Below are 16,492 nucleotides of genomic sequence, written 5' to 3' on the forward strand. Positions count from 1 at the left end.
TAAACAAGGATTCAGGATGGGCTTCAGGGGAGGGCAGAACATCAATGGACTCCTGAAATAGCACACCAAATTTTGTGTGTATGTGCATTTTTCTTGGAATAGAATCCACAACTTTCTTCAGATACCTCAAAGGGTCTATGACCAAGAAACATGTTAGGAACCACTATACAAAAGCAGTATTACTTATTCATTAAACCCTGGGCTTTTCTGAACCATGACCTTCATATCTCATCTTGGGTCTCATACTCAGAGCATGCTGCTTTTCCTGTCCTAAGACCTGAGAGAACCAACCAGCATCAACCCACATTAAAATAGAAATATTTCGCTCTTCCACTTCCCTGCTATGGGACCTCTCTGCTACGCTTGAACAGGACTTGGCAGATGCTCTATGACCCAGAGTTGGACCTTACAACATCAAAGTGCACCTGTTCACAAAACCTTTTCAAATTAAGAACAAATGTATTCAATAATGGAGAGTTATTATATAATAATAATAATAATAATAATGTTATTTTTAGGAAAATTATGCATATTTTTGTTATTTTTTTTTTAAAAGAAGCTTTAACCTAAAAGAGACTGCAATTCCTGGGACTATAAAAGACTGTAAGGACAATAATTGGAACATGTTCTTCAGAGACCCTCAGGTCATCCCAGAACCAAATGTCTCCTCTTCATCTGGCTCTTCTCAAACAGAGCTATTATGCTGAGCCCAACCTACAAGAATAATTTTGGCCAGAATTAACAATCCTATGGATTCTAGAAAGGTCTCCTTAAAATTGCAATTCACTACATATTTAAAGAAATTCACGAACACAAAATGCCAGTAAAGTGAATTTTTTCTAGTATAACATTGCTCTTGGTGCCCAATGACTTAATTAACCATCAACAGCATGAAAAAAAAGGGAGAAACAATTTTTTTAATGGAATCTATTAATGCCAGGCAGAATAAGAACACCTACTCATAAACCACTGTGCGGAGTAGATGGCCTTTCTCTCTCAACGGGATGTCACTTTGAGTTCACTGCTCCCCCTGCTGACTGGATAATAGAACACCCCAGTCTTTTAACACAGCCACATGCACACCATCAGAGAATGAAAACTCAAATTTCAGAGGAGAAAATAGAACAGCCTCCTGTGCTTATTTCCTGTCTGCCCCAGACACACAGCCCTCTCTCCAGCTTCCATGGCAGCCCACCTTCATGTCCTCAATGCTCCATTTTTTTTCTTACCCATTTTAATCTATCCTTAATATCTCTCCCATGGAGCTGGTAAATGGAAGTCACAAGGAGGCAAACATAAGCTCAAAAGGAGAATGGCCTTTTTGGGTGAGTAGAGCTGTCCAATGATACAAATGTTGCCCCAAAATGCACTGAATAACCCTTCAGGATTTAAGCAAGGGGTTGGGGAATTATATAGAATGGAAATAAGAGGATGATAGAAAGAACAGGGGCTTGGAAGGCAGAGCTATCTGGGTATGAACCCTATCTCCACCATTTCCTCATCTGTAAGACAGGGAGAGTGATGAACTGCCCACCAGACTGTTAGGATCAGAAACAGGAATGCGTAGCAGTTTATAAGACTGATGGACAGTAAGCACGCAGCACCACCACTAGCATCATCCCCACAAAGCTGGGTCTTCCCTCAAGCCTGTAACTTCATCCTCCCCATTCCAGGAGCATTAGCTTCTCTGACAAGAGTGGCCCAAAATGACAGCACATCTACAATGCAGTTACACTTTACTTTCTCCTACAAATGGATTCCAAGCAAACTTCCAAACTCTCACAATTTTGGCGAGTCCTCCTCCACAATCTAATAAAAAAAGTATCAACCTTTTATTAGAAGGTTGAAAATCTCAATTTTTTACAAAGGAAACTAACGATCCCACCTTAACAGTAAAAACAAAAAAGGCAAGGGGCGCCTGGGTGGCTCAGTCGGTTGAGCGTCCGACGGTTGAGCGTCAGTCGGTTGAGCGTCAGCTCAGGTCACGATCTCACGGTTCGTGAGTTCGAGCCCCGCATCAGGCTCTGGGCTGATGGCTCGGAGCCTGGAGCCTGCTTCCGATTCTGTGTCTTCCTCTCTCTCTGCCCCTCCCCCATTCATGCTCTGTCTCTCTCTGTCTCAAAAATAAATAAACATTTAAAAAAAACCCAACAACAAAAAAGGCAAAATTTCTGAAATGTCATTAGGTGCATCTAATTTTGGAGACAAAGCTTTCTGAGCTGAGAAAACCACCCTTTTGCTTACTCGGAAACTAGTTCTTGTACACAAATGGACTATAAGTCATACACATACATGTTGAACTAGTCAAACTTCTGACACTTAATTTTCACAATTTGCGTTTCTAAAACTTTGTCTCTGGAAGCAGAAATTCTAACTCAAAAGTGATCAGCACACAAAATGATCATAATTATTAAATTCATGTCCTCTGGGAAATTTCTTGGCCTATATGAATTTACTCAAGGGTTTTAAGCATCATTAAATCACCTATTATTGCCAGTGCTTTGAATGTCTCTATGAGTATTATTATAAATGGATCCACTTCAAAGATGCTGGATTATAGTAATTTCCAACATGGTTTTTCTATCACTGATTATAGGTCTCCTTTTCCTTATAATACAAGTGTCTAAAATTTTTTTTTAAACTTTATGAGTGTAACACAATTTTCCATCTACTACTTTGCTCATCATGATAAGATATGTTCCTAATCATAAGAATAATAAAAAAAAAAGACTTCCCTCAGATAACATCTGGAAAATTGCCCATTTAGCCAATTCTCTGGGTTTATTCATAATTAATATTTACTTTTTGTTAAATATTAAAATATAGTAAGCTTATGCTCAATTTGAAGTTCCACATGTTTTCTTAGATTTTCTTCAACTAAACTATCACAATAAACACTCACCTTGTCACCATAAATTATAAAAAGAGCCTTGCTTTTCTTCTCTCAAGCTTGGGAGAGTTATCTATCAAACAAGAAAACAAAGTCCACTAAATCCTTTGAACCTTTGAAGAGAGAAAGACAAATCAATGCCAAAAATGATGTGCCTTCTCACCAATACACAAATTAAACTGTGTATTTTGTAAGATTTATAGGGTAAGTGGGCTTCTTTTTATTATCACTTTTGCTAGGTATCTGTCAAGTGAGTCTAATTCAGTAAAATAGATTGATACATTGGGAGAAATCTCTAGCCTCCATTCTGGGTTGGGGAAAAAAACAGGCAGACAATTTAGTCACCTTATACCACTCATATTATGATTTAATTGGTCTGAAATATTGTTTTAAAACTCCCTTGGCGAATGTAATATGCAGCCAGTCTTGAGAAAAACTGTACTCAACTAATGCCACAGGGTTCTGAAACCCTCCCTTAAAATCACTGGTAAAGTTGGAAGTATGTGTATATGGGCTTTTTTCTAGGAAGATGGTGTGCAATACTTAAAGTTTTTCCAGATCCCATAGTATCTACCTAACCAGAATTGCTGAGGTGGAGTCAAGAGATTTTCATTTTCAGTGAGTACATTAAGATGATTCCCATGTACTCTCAAAGTTTGGGAACCACTGGTTTATTGCCATTACCATATTATTGACATATTCTTGGATGATTCTGAGCCCCTCTTCCCAAAATGTTTAGGATCACAGCTCTAAAATCATGGGCTCTCTAAGCTGCTTTAAATGAGAACATGTAATGGCTCATTGAACTTGTGAGCAATTAATTTGGGAACAGTTGCAGTATTATAAATGTGATTACTTATTGCAAACCCAATTAATCCAGCCAGGAGGAATGTTAATTACAAAGGAGTATGGAAATTAGCATGAGTGCATGACTAAATGCCTAAATTCTGACCTATTATACTGTCTGTCTGGTAATTTAGTTTAAAAATACTTCCACAGGAAGTCTCATGTATATATGTGCATGTGGGCAATAAGGTAACATTAGTCCACACTCCAGGGCTGATTAGGAACCTTGGAAATACCCTAATTAGGAAAAGACAAGCTTTAGAGGTAGCTACTGCAGTATTTAAAAGAGCATTATTGAAATCTACATCAGGGGATATATTAGCATAAAAGATGTGGAAAATAATTTTTTATTGTTGAAATAATGGTCTTGAAGATAAATGACTAGCTAATAAATATTTAATATTAACAAAATTTGAGCTAAGCCTTGCTCTACTTGTAGCACACCATTTAATAGCAAGATTGACAAGAAAAGACATATAGTCCAATCGATCTCCAACCACTAGAGGCTACCTATATTTACCCAAAATTCTTGAATCACCAAATTGCTTATGAGGTCACAAAATAACTCCAAACAAACAAAAAAAAAATTGCAAAACAAAACTATATTTAATTGATTTTAAAGAAGAAGTTACATACAATAACTGTATATCTCTTATGAGTAATGGAATATCAATCAAAACAAATCTAGACAGACTAGAAAGCAATTGAGAAGGCTTCCAAAGCTCCCAAGAAATAATCTCTCCTATTTTGGGAATAGCTAAGATACACTAGGTCTGTGCTTTTTTATGGCCTTTTCCCCCTTCATAACTGAAAAAGATAAAGGCAGAGCCTCAGCCAAACTGTGCCATTTGACTCCTCTTCTCTGAGAATTTAAAACTTGGAGTGAAGAATGACAGAGACTGGGAGCCACCGAAGTTGAGGCACGCTAATACAGCACTCTGGGGGGGGCCATGAACTTCTGCTGATGAGGTCCTAGAATGGTAATAGGTGTTTTGCTTTGAATTATGAAATAATCCAGTATCCTTCCACTATCTTTTTGGCTTAAGTTAGAGAAAGTTGGTTTCTATTACATAAAACAAAAAAGTTTCAACGAGTACACCTAGTCAACAGGATATAGAGTGAATAGCAAAAACAGAGGAGTATAGGCCAATCTCAGAGTGAGTAGGTACTTAGAGTTAGTAGAAATAAGAACCAAAAATTTGAATGGCTGAAAAAAGTACCAGAGAAAGAATATGGTAAGGAAACAATTCTCCATGCGGCTTTGGTGTTTCTGCAAAATGCCTTGCAGGCAAAGATTCTGATAATGTTTGTTCTGGATAACCATTTCAAGGATGTTTGTATAGTGACAGGGACAGTCTTGAAAGAGAGAGATAGTGTCTCCTTCCAGAGCGCAGAACAGTTACTGTCCATTGTAATAAAGATAATGTTTCCCTACAGGGCAAATGTCTGGCTGGTTTGCTTGCAGCCCATTGTAAAATATTTGGGTTCCCTACACTTGGTGTTCCTCAGTTGTGACACATCCACCTGGGTTGCTCTGCATTGCCCCCATAGGACTTGGGGGCAAGGGAACCAGCAGTAAACACAAAGCTCCAGTTGCTTGCCTTGCTGTGAGTAATAATAAACTCCTTTGTCTCTGACCTAGATGTCACATGTCTTCTGCCAGCATCTATTAAACTGTGGCAGGCTAACATCTTAGCTTTAAAGCAGAGAAAATTTCAGCCCCTTCACAGTTCTTGACAAACATTTCAAAGAAGAATACATATCAGAATAGAGCTGCATCAGGTCTGTATTCCTGTCTTTCGAGTTGCCTAGCAACTAGTTGGTCACCATTGATCTGACAATCTGCAGTAATGAAAGACCACGCCATGTAGAAAAGTGTGATTGAACTATATGCTTCTAGATCGCAGAGATTGTCTGATTCGTTTCCGTGTCTCCTTCATCACCTAGCCCAATACCTAACATAGGCTGCATGTTCGATGATATTATGTTGAACAAATTGTTAAATCAAAGAATTAACTATAAGGATGGCTCTACTGGGATATGTATGGAATTGTAACTAAGGTAGTTCTTAAATCTGTATCGTAAGTACTTTCGCTCAGAATCATTGTTTCTTCAAGTTCACTTAATTGTAAATAATAGAGATGTGTCCAGGAAGCTCATGGGACAGGGACATGCTTAGAGTGGGAAAGATAAACAGCTTTGCTGAAACTGGAGCTGGAATGTGACTCTCCATTTAAGGTGGCTTTAGAGATCTCAGGGGCAGGAATTGGTGACTCTGTTCTCTGCAACTCTACCACTAATCTGGTTCATTCATATTCTGCATGTTTGTCTTTTTAGATCCACTATTAATTGGCAGTTGTTGTTGTTGTTTTGTTTTTTGTTTTTTGTTTTTTTTTGTTTTTGTTTTTGTTTTTTTTTCCTATCCTAATTCCTTTGGAAGAGATTCTGGTGCAGTTCATAAATCCCTTGGCAGTCTATTAACTGATGACCTTTGAGTAGACATCCCATCAGCTGTGATCATTAAAGTCATGTGGTATAACACCTGGCCACCTAGGAGTCAGAAGCCATGGGTGGGGCAATTTTTCAAGGGGGTGAGGGCACCAAAGGCCATAAGCAACATCTCTATTGGGAGGTCTGCACCCTGTCTATCCTCCTACACTCTTCCTGTCACTCCTCCCTCCTGAAAAATGTGCACCTTATTTCATGTGGTTTCAGTACTTGTCTTTAGATAAGAACATAAAATACAAAAAGTTCTTAGACATTAATTTAAAAACAAAACACTTGCACAAAAAAAAAAAAAAAAAAAAAAAACCTTGGGTGTGGTGGGGGTGGGACTGGACAAAGAACATGAATTTTAGGAAAAACAAAACAAAACAAAATGTCATTAAATATACAAAAAAAAAAAAAGGTTCAACTTGTCTAGTAAAGAAACACAAAGTAAAATCTTAACCGGTGTATGGCGATGCTTCTTAAAAAAAAAAAAAAAAAAAAAAGATAGTGTTTCAGCCAAAAGATCAGTCTCATTTACAGCTGGCATAGTATAAGTTGGTACAAAACATCTGGAGAGCAATTTATCAGTATGTATAAAAGCCTTAAAAATGTTTATACTTTTGACCACTTATTATTCGCACGTTGGAATGTATCTTAGGAAATGAATCCTTAAGTTTTCTAAAGACTTTTGAACAAGCACAGTTTGTATGAAGAGTTTCTCATAAAGCTGTGAGACTACTTTTTCTTCCACTGCTCAAGTGTGAACACATAACTGTCCTCTAGTGCAGCTGCCCAGAGCAACCTAGGCTTGGAGGGAGAGCTATGCCAGTATGAAAGACAAGCACATGAATCGCAGTTAGAAGTCTTCTAACTTTGAGAAATGCCGTGGCTATTTGCAGCATGAAGCTGACAGAAGGAAGCAGAACCGTGGAGCTCCCAAAAAAGCCACTGCAAATCCCCTCTTTGAACTGGCTCACACGACTAAGTGCCAATCTAACCCTCTGCACAGGAGGTGTCATCATAAGGAGCCACCAAGGAACACCAAAAGGTTGTATTAAAAATGCATGTTTTATTGCCTCCTCTTCCATTGAAGTCAATCCCCAGTTGGTTATTGTGAGAAATCACATTCTCCTGCCTCCTGTGTCTTATCAGAATGAACGTGGTGGAAGTGCCTGAAGGGAAGACACTACAACAGCAGTAAGTACACGTGCAAAATAATGGCTGACAGTCGTATCATATCTCAGGCACAACAGTTGTCATAGCCTTATTTATAGCAAAAGATTGGAAATTAACCAAATGTCTAATAATAGTGGATTGGTTAAAGTAGATAGGGCACATCCATATGATAGATTGTGATGCAGTTATTAAGAATGTTCTCGAAGAGTACTTAGTGATATGGGGGGGAACTTAATAACTCTATACTAAAATAAACAAGTAGATTACAAGGAAGTTGCATCTCATGCAGCAGATAGGCTTTTCAATCATGATGAAAAAAATCTCATATAGTTAACATTGTCCTTGAAAATCTCCAGGTTGGATACCAAATACCATAATTTCATCATAGTTTTTCTTTTTAGTATTAGAATAGATAACTGTGTCTGTGAGCATCAGAGAAGTTGGCTTGAGGTTAGACTATGTTGTAGGAAAAATATATGTTTTTACCACTGGAGTCACAGTCACTGTAGCAAGATGCACATACTATAAGAGACATACAGGAATTGAGACACAGAGATTGAGGAAAGAGTCAATTCATATCACCCATCTCATGCTTATTCTGGGGAATACACTCATGAACACAATAAAGGGGAAATTTTTTAAAATCTATTTAATTGTTGTACACACACACACACACGCAGAGTAAAGTTCACATAAGTTAAATGTGTGTAGCAATTATCTGTATAAATCATTATATACAAGTCCCAGTCTGTTTTAAAATTTTCATTTTAAACAGATATGCATACAAGATCCAGAAAGGGTATATGCAACAATTTAACAGCCATAATCTCTAGTGAGATTATGGGTATTGTTGGGATTCTTTCCTCTAATTTTTCTGTTTTTAAAACTTTTTTAAATGAACATTTTTGCTTTCATTATCAGAAAAAAATACTGATTGTTTTTAAATGGCACTCACAAAACAGATGATACCTTTCAAATACCTTTAAAACTAAGCCTTATTTTATTACAAATGCTTACAATGTGTAGTTTTTGGTATGCAATCTCTATACCAAAAGAACAAGTACTTGGTGAAACAAACTACTGGGAAACAGGACAGAAACATGAGAACACATGTATAATGCAGGAAGTCTGAATCAACAGAATTCTATTAGTCTACCTCTGTAAAGCAGTGTTCTTGGGGACTATCGAACAGGACATGGAAACAGCCTTCTTATTATATTGAACTGGACATTAAAATGTTCTTGTCAAAAGAAGAAAGAAGGTCCTCTCTAGACACGGATTATGTAAATACACATACAGAGTCTATAATAAATTATGTTAGGAGATGCCTTCTGAGTTGAACTTCCATGAATTCCTACTCTTTATGCACTTGCCTAAAATTTCATTTAAAAAACCCTATTACAGCAATACTTTTCCTGCTTCATTCATAAAAAATGCATAGATGCATTCATGTAATAAAGGAAATTTCTCGCAGAAACACATATATCACTCTAGTAAGTCTGTTTTAGCGATTGGAAAAAATAAATGTCTCATATGAGAAGGATTTCAAAGACAGGTCAGTTAAAATAGTTCTTTGATTGTGTAAAATTACTAGTGGTTGATCCATTGTGTCAGATGTGAAATGAGATTAAACTGTAAGAGTCAGTTTTAAATTCTCAGCATTAAACTGAATTAATAAATTGAGCAAAGACATGGTTCAAGTAGGATTGAAAGGTTCTGCTAAAACCAGACTGTTTAGATCCATTAGCAACACAGCTACAAAGAAAGAATATCTTATCAGAAAGGAGTGTAGGCTGTGGAAAATTAATAGAGAGTGCTAGACCCAATCTTGGTGTAGAATTACATGGAAGGGATTAGGAAGTGAGGGGAAGGTAATTAAGTAGAAAGAACAGCCGGAAAGAACTGAAAAGCAAAAGATCAGATGGTCTGAGGTTGAGCCCCTCACCATCTGTTGGCAATCATCAAAATTTATTTGATCTTATTGTGTATTTACTTTGTAAAAGGGGGGAAAAAAAACCCTCATTCTAATGAATGAATAGGTGGGATACAAGGTGAATGCCCATTATAACAGAGCTCATTATTACTGTGAGAAAATCATTGCCATTGCAACATAACAAATACAATTAATGCAATCTAGTTGTTCCATTTCTGTCCCTGTCTCTGACATCAGCTTCATAAAAAGGTTCTTATGCTTTCGGAGCCTTTTGTGATTTAGTTGGAGGGCTTTGTCTATAATTTTACTGTCATTGTTTATTGCATGTCTATCTATACAATTTGCTCTTGTAAAATTTCTGAGTGACTGCATGTATCCATTAGCAAAGTAGGTCAACCAGCCACTTAGGTTTCCCCCTTCTAATAGGCATCATCAGCACCTGTGATTTCAATATCAGTTAACAGTGCTAACTATCCATCCAGTTATACAAAGAGGAAAACTCAATTCTTTCCTCTACTTTATCTCTGGCCCCATATTCACTTACCAGATCTTTCTGAAGGTTTTCCCTACATGTTTTCCCTTTCAAATATTTTGGTGCTTCCTCCCATCTTTTTCCCCTGTACTTCTCACTTTAGGCTTTGTGGTCTTTCACCTTAACTGCTACCTGCCTCTTTTCCTGTCCCTCTCACATCCATCTCCCATCACACAGAGAAAACACAAATCTGGCCTTTCAATCTCCTGTTAAAAGATTTCTGTTTCCACATCACTTACAGGATAAAGTCAAAGGCATCTGTGTGGTATATGAAACCCTTAACTGCAGTGTCCCCTGACAATTTCACCTCTCTAGCTCTTCTCTCCCATCTCACAGTTTATACCCTTCAGCAAAACCAGAGTAATTTATAAAGCAACTACTAATAAATAATTAAGCAATTTTTATTATAATCAACTCATGATATGCCTCAGGGATGAGTATTTTCATCCATTCTTTAGGACTGTGCCATGCATTACTATTTTAAAATTAGCTGCTTGGTTTTTAGAGTGCAAGCCTTACAAGTAAGGCAGAGCAGACTACACAGCCAGCTGTCACACAGGAGCATCTGTACAAGAGGTCTCAGCACAGCTAGGCAAGACTAGCAGATACATCATCATATCTCTGGACACATATTAGTATTGCCCACCAGTCAAGCAGTGTGCAGCTACACAGGAGAGCTGTATATTTTCCTTTATTAAAAAATGATTGAAACAGTGTCGTTCTTTGTCTAGTATCATCTTTCACGTACCTAGCAACACACTTTTAACATGCCGGATATTTGAAAGCTTTATCAGAAAAGGCTGGCTGCCTCAAATCAAGGGTTTTATTTAATTTAGCTCTGAATTTGCTGGAGGAAAATAAATTGATGTCAGGTTTTTAATTTTAAAGTCACATTTGCATTGCAGATGGACTATTTAACAGTTCACATAATCAATAAAATTACTGCTGAAGCACAGGATGTGTTAATGAGAGACTCTAATATCTGAGTAAGTGGTTTCCTTCTGAAAAGTCAAATCATGTTTGTTTGCTTGTTTAAATTTGTTGGGGCGCCTGGGTGGCGCAGTCGGTTAAGCGTCCGACTTCAGCCAGGTCACGATCTCGCGGTCCGTGAGTTCGAGCCCCGAGTCAGGCTCTGGGCTGATGGCTCGGAGCCTGGAGCCTGTTTCCGATTCTGTGTCTCCCTCTCTCTCTGCCCCTCCCCCGTTCATGCTCTGTCTCTCTCTGTCCCAAAAATAAATAAAAAATGTTGAAAAAAAAAAAATTAAAAAAAAAAAAATTTGTTAATCATAAGAAATGACCTTATTCTGATGGAAAAATAGCTAAATGTTTCCACAAGGTACTTGGCTCCTTGCACATGATAGGGATTAACATTATTTTGATAGGTAGAAATATTCTACCCCACTCTCCATACCCTAGAAAAGAATGTGCAGATCCAAATTTATGGAACCCAATTTAAAGTGCTGATTCAATACTGTCCCAAATGCCAGTGAAGAAATATTTTGAAATGTCTTAAGTATTCTACATATCTACAAATGGGATGGAATGAAAGTTGGGCTAGTAAAAACTGACACCACACTTTTTAAACATTAAATTTTCTTTTTAGAAAGAGGAGAGTTGTTTCTGTCTTGTTTTTGAGCAGCAATTTTGTACTATATATTTTAACAACTTTATTGAAGTATAACCAACATAATAAACTGCATATATTTAAAATATGCAATTCAATGTATATATTTGACATACATGTACAGACTCTATTGTTTCTAGTTAAAAAGTCAGAAAAATAAATAAGAAAACTATCAACTATATTCATAGTACTATAATCACAGTTGAACTTTTAGAACTCTCACAAGTTTTTAAGTCTATTCATATATATGTATGAATAAAATAGATATATGCCTCTACTTCTATCACACTGTCAACAAACTGCATATACTGCCTATACTTTTCCCTCTTTCAACCATTAAGTGTCCATGAATATTTTACATGTCTTTAACTATCGTCCTAAAGACGACTTTCAGTATATACAATGTACATTTTTATTTATCAGTAGTAAAATAATTACATAATGAATGATGAATAATTACCTATAACCATAGAAATATAAACAAATAGCCATACAAATATCACTATTAAATTCTAAAACAATTTTAATCTACATATATGAATTATAAATGCAGAAATGTATATATATACATATGATTTTTATCTTATTAAAATAGTAATCGAACTACATGTATTATTTTGTAATCCAATTAAATGAATTTTAATGAGGATTTTATATATTTGAAATTTTTTGTTGCCAAAAGTTAAAAAATACAAATATGCATGAAAAAGGAAATTATCACCAATAACTCTAATAACATAAATAATCTCATTTAAACATTTGGAATAACGTTTTCCTGGAGAGATACAGATAAACTGCATTATTATTTAAACCCTATTTATAATCTAAATTTGATATGGGTATTTTTCCATGTTATTATATCTTTTTAAGAAATAATTTTAAATAGCAAAGTAGTTCTATAGTATGGAGTACTTTTGACAACATTGATATTTTTAAATCGTGGCCAATTTATAGCAAAATTTTTCATTTCAAAAAAACGTGCAATCCTTTGATTAGTAGTGAGGTTTAACTTTTTTTTTCAAGTGCTCACAGGCTTTTTTAAAAAAAAAATATTTATTTTGTCAGTTCTATATGCTATAAATATTTTCTCCCCAGGTTCTCATTTGCTTTACGGTAATACTCTTACACAGAAGTTTTCAATATTTTCCTTTATAATTTTTTCCATTGCATTTTTGATTAGCTTAAATATTCATGTATGTATTTTGAAATTTATTTCATTTTATGTTTTTAATTTTCACATGTGGAATTTATTTGGTAAATGATGTGAGGTAACCAAGCATCCTTGCACATGAAGTTGAAATGGCATCTTTATCACATAATAAATTCTTATGTATGCATTTGAATTTAAAATTTGTGCTAGCGGAGTGATGAAAGCCGCAGTTCAATCTCAGAGCTTTTGTTCCTTTTGTATCTGTTTAGTTAAATGTGGCATTGATTTAAGGTGGTGCTTTTTTTTTTTTTAACACTCCATAAAGTGCTGTTATTGAAGACTTACATTTCGATTTATATACACACATATTGCTATTTTCCCTCTTTGGATTTATATTTTCTTTTAAAGCAATATAAGCTTTCTGCAGAAAAAAAAAATTAAGTAAATAAAAATGTAAAGAGGCAACAAAAATTAGTTTAATCCCTGTTAATCTTAGTATTCAACAGCAACCACTGATAGCACTCTTGGCATAATTAATTCCAAGATTTTTTTTTTTTTCATTTCACCCCTTTGTAGGGGATACAAGAGATGTAAATAAAGGTTTCTAAATGGTTTTATAATGATGACTTTTTTATTCTTCCCATAAAGCTTTAAATTGTTTCATAATAATGAAATTCTTTATTCTTTTAATGGAGCTTGAAATATATTTTTTAAAGGACCTAAATATATGAATTCCTACTCTGAAAACAGAAAACGAATGTGTTTTCTTACACATGAAAATGAAAATTCTCTATTTCACCAGTGGGTGGCAATCTCAACATGTACCCAGCTGGGTGCTGTCATTGGATCCTGGTCATGCAAAGGGGAAAACTAACCTAAAATGTCTGACAAACGTTAACTCCAGCCGCTGTTGTTGCCCTTTAGTTGTCGTGATTTAAAAAAGAAAATGAGAAACCTGCAGAAATAATCACAAGTGAGAACATTACACAACATGGAACAAAATTACCTTGGCTTAATGTGGGCTCAGTGAAAATAAAAGCTATGTGTTAAAATATTATTCCTCATGTGCTCCCAAAGAACACAGTGTTTTAAATATTTCCAAAAAGGACTAAGAGTTTACATCAAACAAACATCCTACAATTACATGAATTACAAGACAAAAAGTAATGGAGAATACCATTGTGATGGGAAATCAGCAAATTTGAGTTACTAGCAAAACATTCAAGCACACAGCTGAGCCACCATTAGAGTTAAAGTCAGTCAGGATGGTAGAAAGCTTAGAAGGCAGGAGAACCCACATGGGGATGGACTTGCAAGTAACAGCCTGAAACTGCACTCAACAAAAATGAACATAAAATCAAAGTAATTGGTTTTTTAAGTGCAAAATTCAATGATCCCAAACATCGGATCATGAAACAAAGCAGTTCTCGGTACTTCCACTGATAGTTTGACCAACATATTTAGATATTTAGTCTCCAAACCAAATATAGTATAAACATGACAATTTTTTTGTAGAAAAACCACACTCTTTTTTGCACTAATAATTTAAATAAACTATAAAGCACAATCACTTGAGAGAGAAAGAATCTTCAAGGTTTCAGGAAGTCTAAAATTGAGCGTAGGGTTAAGCTGCAAAGTTGTAGAGTTTGCCTTCAAACCAAGTACATGTTCTCAAAAAGATACAGCTTTGAACCCACTCTGTCCAACCCAGTTCTCTCTTACTGACCATGAATCCAAGCCCCTTGGCTAACTACAGTTTGTTAGTTCCAATTTCCCACCTGTTTCTACTCCATTGTTTTAGAACCCACTGAGCCTATGGGAGAAGAGCATGGTGAGAGTTTGACTCCAGATTCAGCAATGCTGAGGCCCCCCAGCAAACTGGTTAGATGCTCCCTCAGCAAAGACCAAGAGCCTCTAGGGAGCACTATTTGGCGGGGGCGGGGGGGGGGGGCACAAGGCAAGGACAATAAAGCTGACTTAAAGCCATAGTAACTACAAGAGTAAGAGATGTTTGTTTGTTTGTTTGTTTGTTTAGAGAGCAAGAGAGAGCAGGGGAGGGGCAGAAAGAGAGAGAGAGAGAATCCCAAGCAGGCTTCGCACTGTCAGCACAGAGCCTGATGTGGGGCTCGAACTCATGAACCATGAGATCATGACCTGAGCCAAAATCAAGAGTTGGATGTTTAACCAACAGAGTCACTCAGACACCCCAAGAGTAAGAGCTTCTAAAGTGTGGTAACCCTTGATGGGAACTACTCCCAATCCTGCCTAAGGGATTTGAATTAAAAATTGACTACAAATAGAAATCTAAAAACTGCAAACCTCTCCAATAGCATCTAACACCAAAGAAACAGACATTCTCATCCCCTGCCTTGTCCAGTCCTTTCAACCATTTCTCGTATAATGTAAGGTTGCTAGACCCTCCTCTTCTTGCTTCTTGTTGCCAGAATCATTCTCAGAGTATCGATTCCCATAATTAAACCCAATATCCTAGCAATGAGGAATAAAGCAGGGCTTCTATAAACTGGACACTTTTTCTGCATTAATAGAACACAATATTCCTTTAGCTTTTTTAGTATTGACTTAGAGCTTTGAATAAATATTTATCAGAGGTCAGTTTAATGCACAGAGCACTAAAATAGGCAATCTGCTATCCTAAACACTATGTGAGCCATATTCAGCCCTCCAATAGGGATTAAAGTCACCTCAATAGATGGTGATAGATGAATGAATGCATGATCAAGTGCCAAAATGAGCACTGCAGATTCCAAGGGCTTTAGTAGTTCAGAGTCAAGGAGTAGTTACGGCAGACAGGACTTAACAGCTAACATTCATTGACTGTTTATTTGGTGCCAGGCTCTGTCCCGTGTTCTCTCAGTAGCATGATCTCATTTAATCCTCACATCAACCCTGTGAGTTAGATACTATTATTATCTCCATTTCACAAGCAGGGAAACTGAGCCTTAGAGATGTTAAATAATTGATCCAAAAGTACACACTCATAATTGGGAAGATCTGGTTCTTGAACCTAGACAGCCTGACTCCATTCTGCTCTGCATTCTCCCTGCACAGCTGTGGTGCCATCAGTTTCTCAGTCATGCCCGAAAAATCAGAGGTGTCTCATTTAGCTTAGTTCATGGTGGCTGCTTTCTGATCTTCAGGGACTGACACTTCCAGGCTCCCTTTTTTATGTGAAACCAGGCAAACTGGACCTAATGAAACAGTCTGAAGCTTTGTCACATCCGAGTCCACTGCATTCATGAGGATCCAGCCCACGTTGGCAGGTTAGGGCTCTGTGAAAATGAGCAGCAGAACCATCAAAATAACCCATAATGGAAGATTTATGAAAAGAGCTAATATTATGATCTATTTTTGATTTGGGGATAGTAACATAGATAACTCAAAACTATGTACATCTTTTTCACTCAAATAACAAGCATGACAGAATGCATAATGTGTGCACAGTGCTGTGATAGATACTATGGGTATTCACTGCAGGGCTTGGGGAGATGATTATGGATCTTTAGAAGCAGATATACTTCTTAAGTTTTTTTCACTGGGACTTAAGTTTTTAATTCTAAGCACACAAGGCTATCATGACAGAGGTGAGTACGGAAAGTACTACATAATAACACCAAAGGGAAATACACTAAAAAGGAAAAAAGCCTCGCTCCAAAATTCATGGAGAATGTTTATATTAATTGAAAGCCAATAACTCTAGACCTATTATGATCATATTCACAGCCTCAGGAGGACAGTGATGTGAATAATGATAAAGTAGAAAGAATTCCTTCCACGATGATAAAATATTTGGTCTCTTTATACTGTTCTGAGGGGAGGGAGCAAAAAAAAAT

General features: G+C 36.5%; 1 long non-coding RNA gene across 2 annotated transcripts in view; it reads right to left on the reverse strand.

Annotated features, from left to right (window-relative positions):
• Positions 1–16,492, reverse strand: part of LOC144615506 (uncharacterized) — a 63,048-nt gene that overhangs the window by 8,728 nt on the left and 37,828 nt on the right. Inside the window, exon 2 of one of the 2 annotated variants that reach the window (XR_013553877.2) lies at positions 2,903–2,963. The exons of the other annotated variant lie outside the window; for it this stretch is intronic. This is a non-coding gene — a long non-coding RNA (uncharacterized LOC144615506). The remainder of the gene's footprint in view (positions 1–2,902; positions 2,964–16,492) is intronic. 2 annotated transcript variants of the gene reach the window in all.

This window comes from Panthera onca, chromosome A2, assembly GCF_046562875.1.
Source record: "Panthera onca isolate mPanOnc1 chromosome A2, mPanOnc1 haplotype 2, whole genome shotgun sequence".
NCBI lineage: Eukaryota > Metazoa > Chordata > Mammalia > Carnivora > Felidae > Panthera > Panthera onca.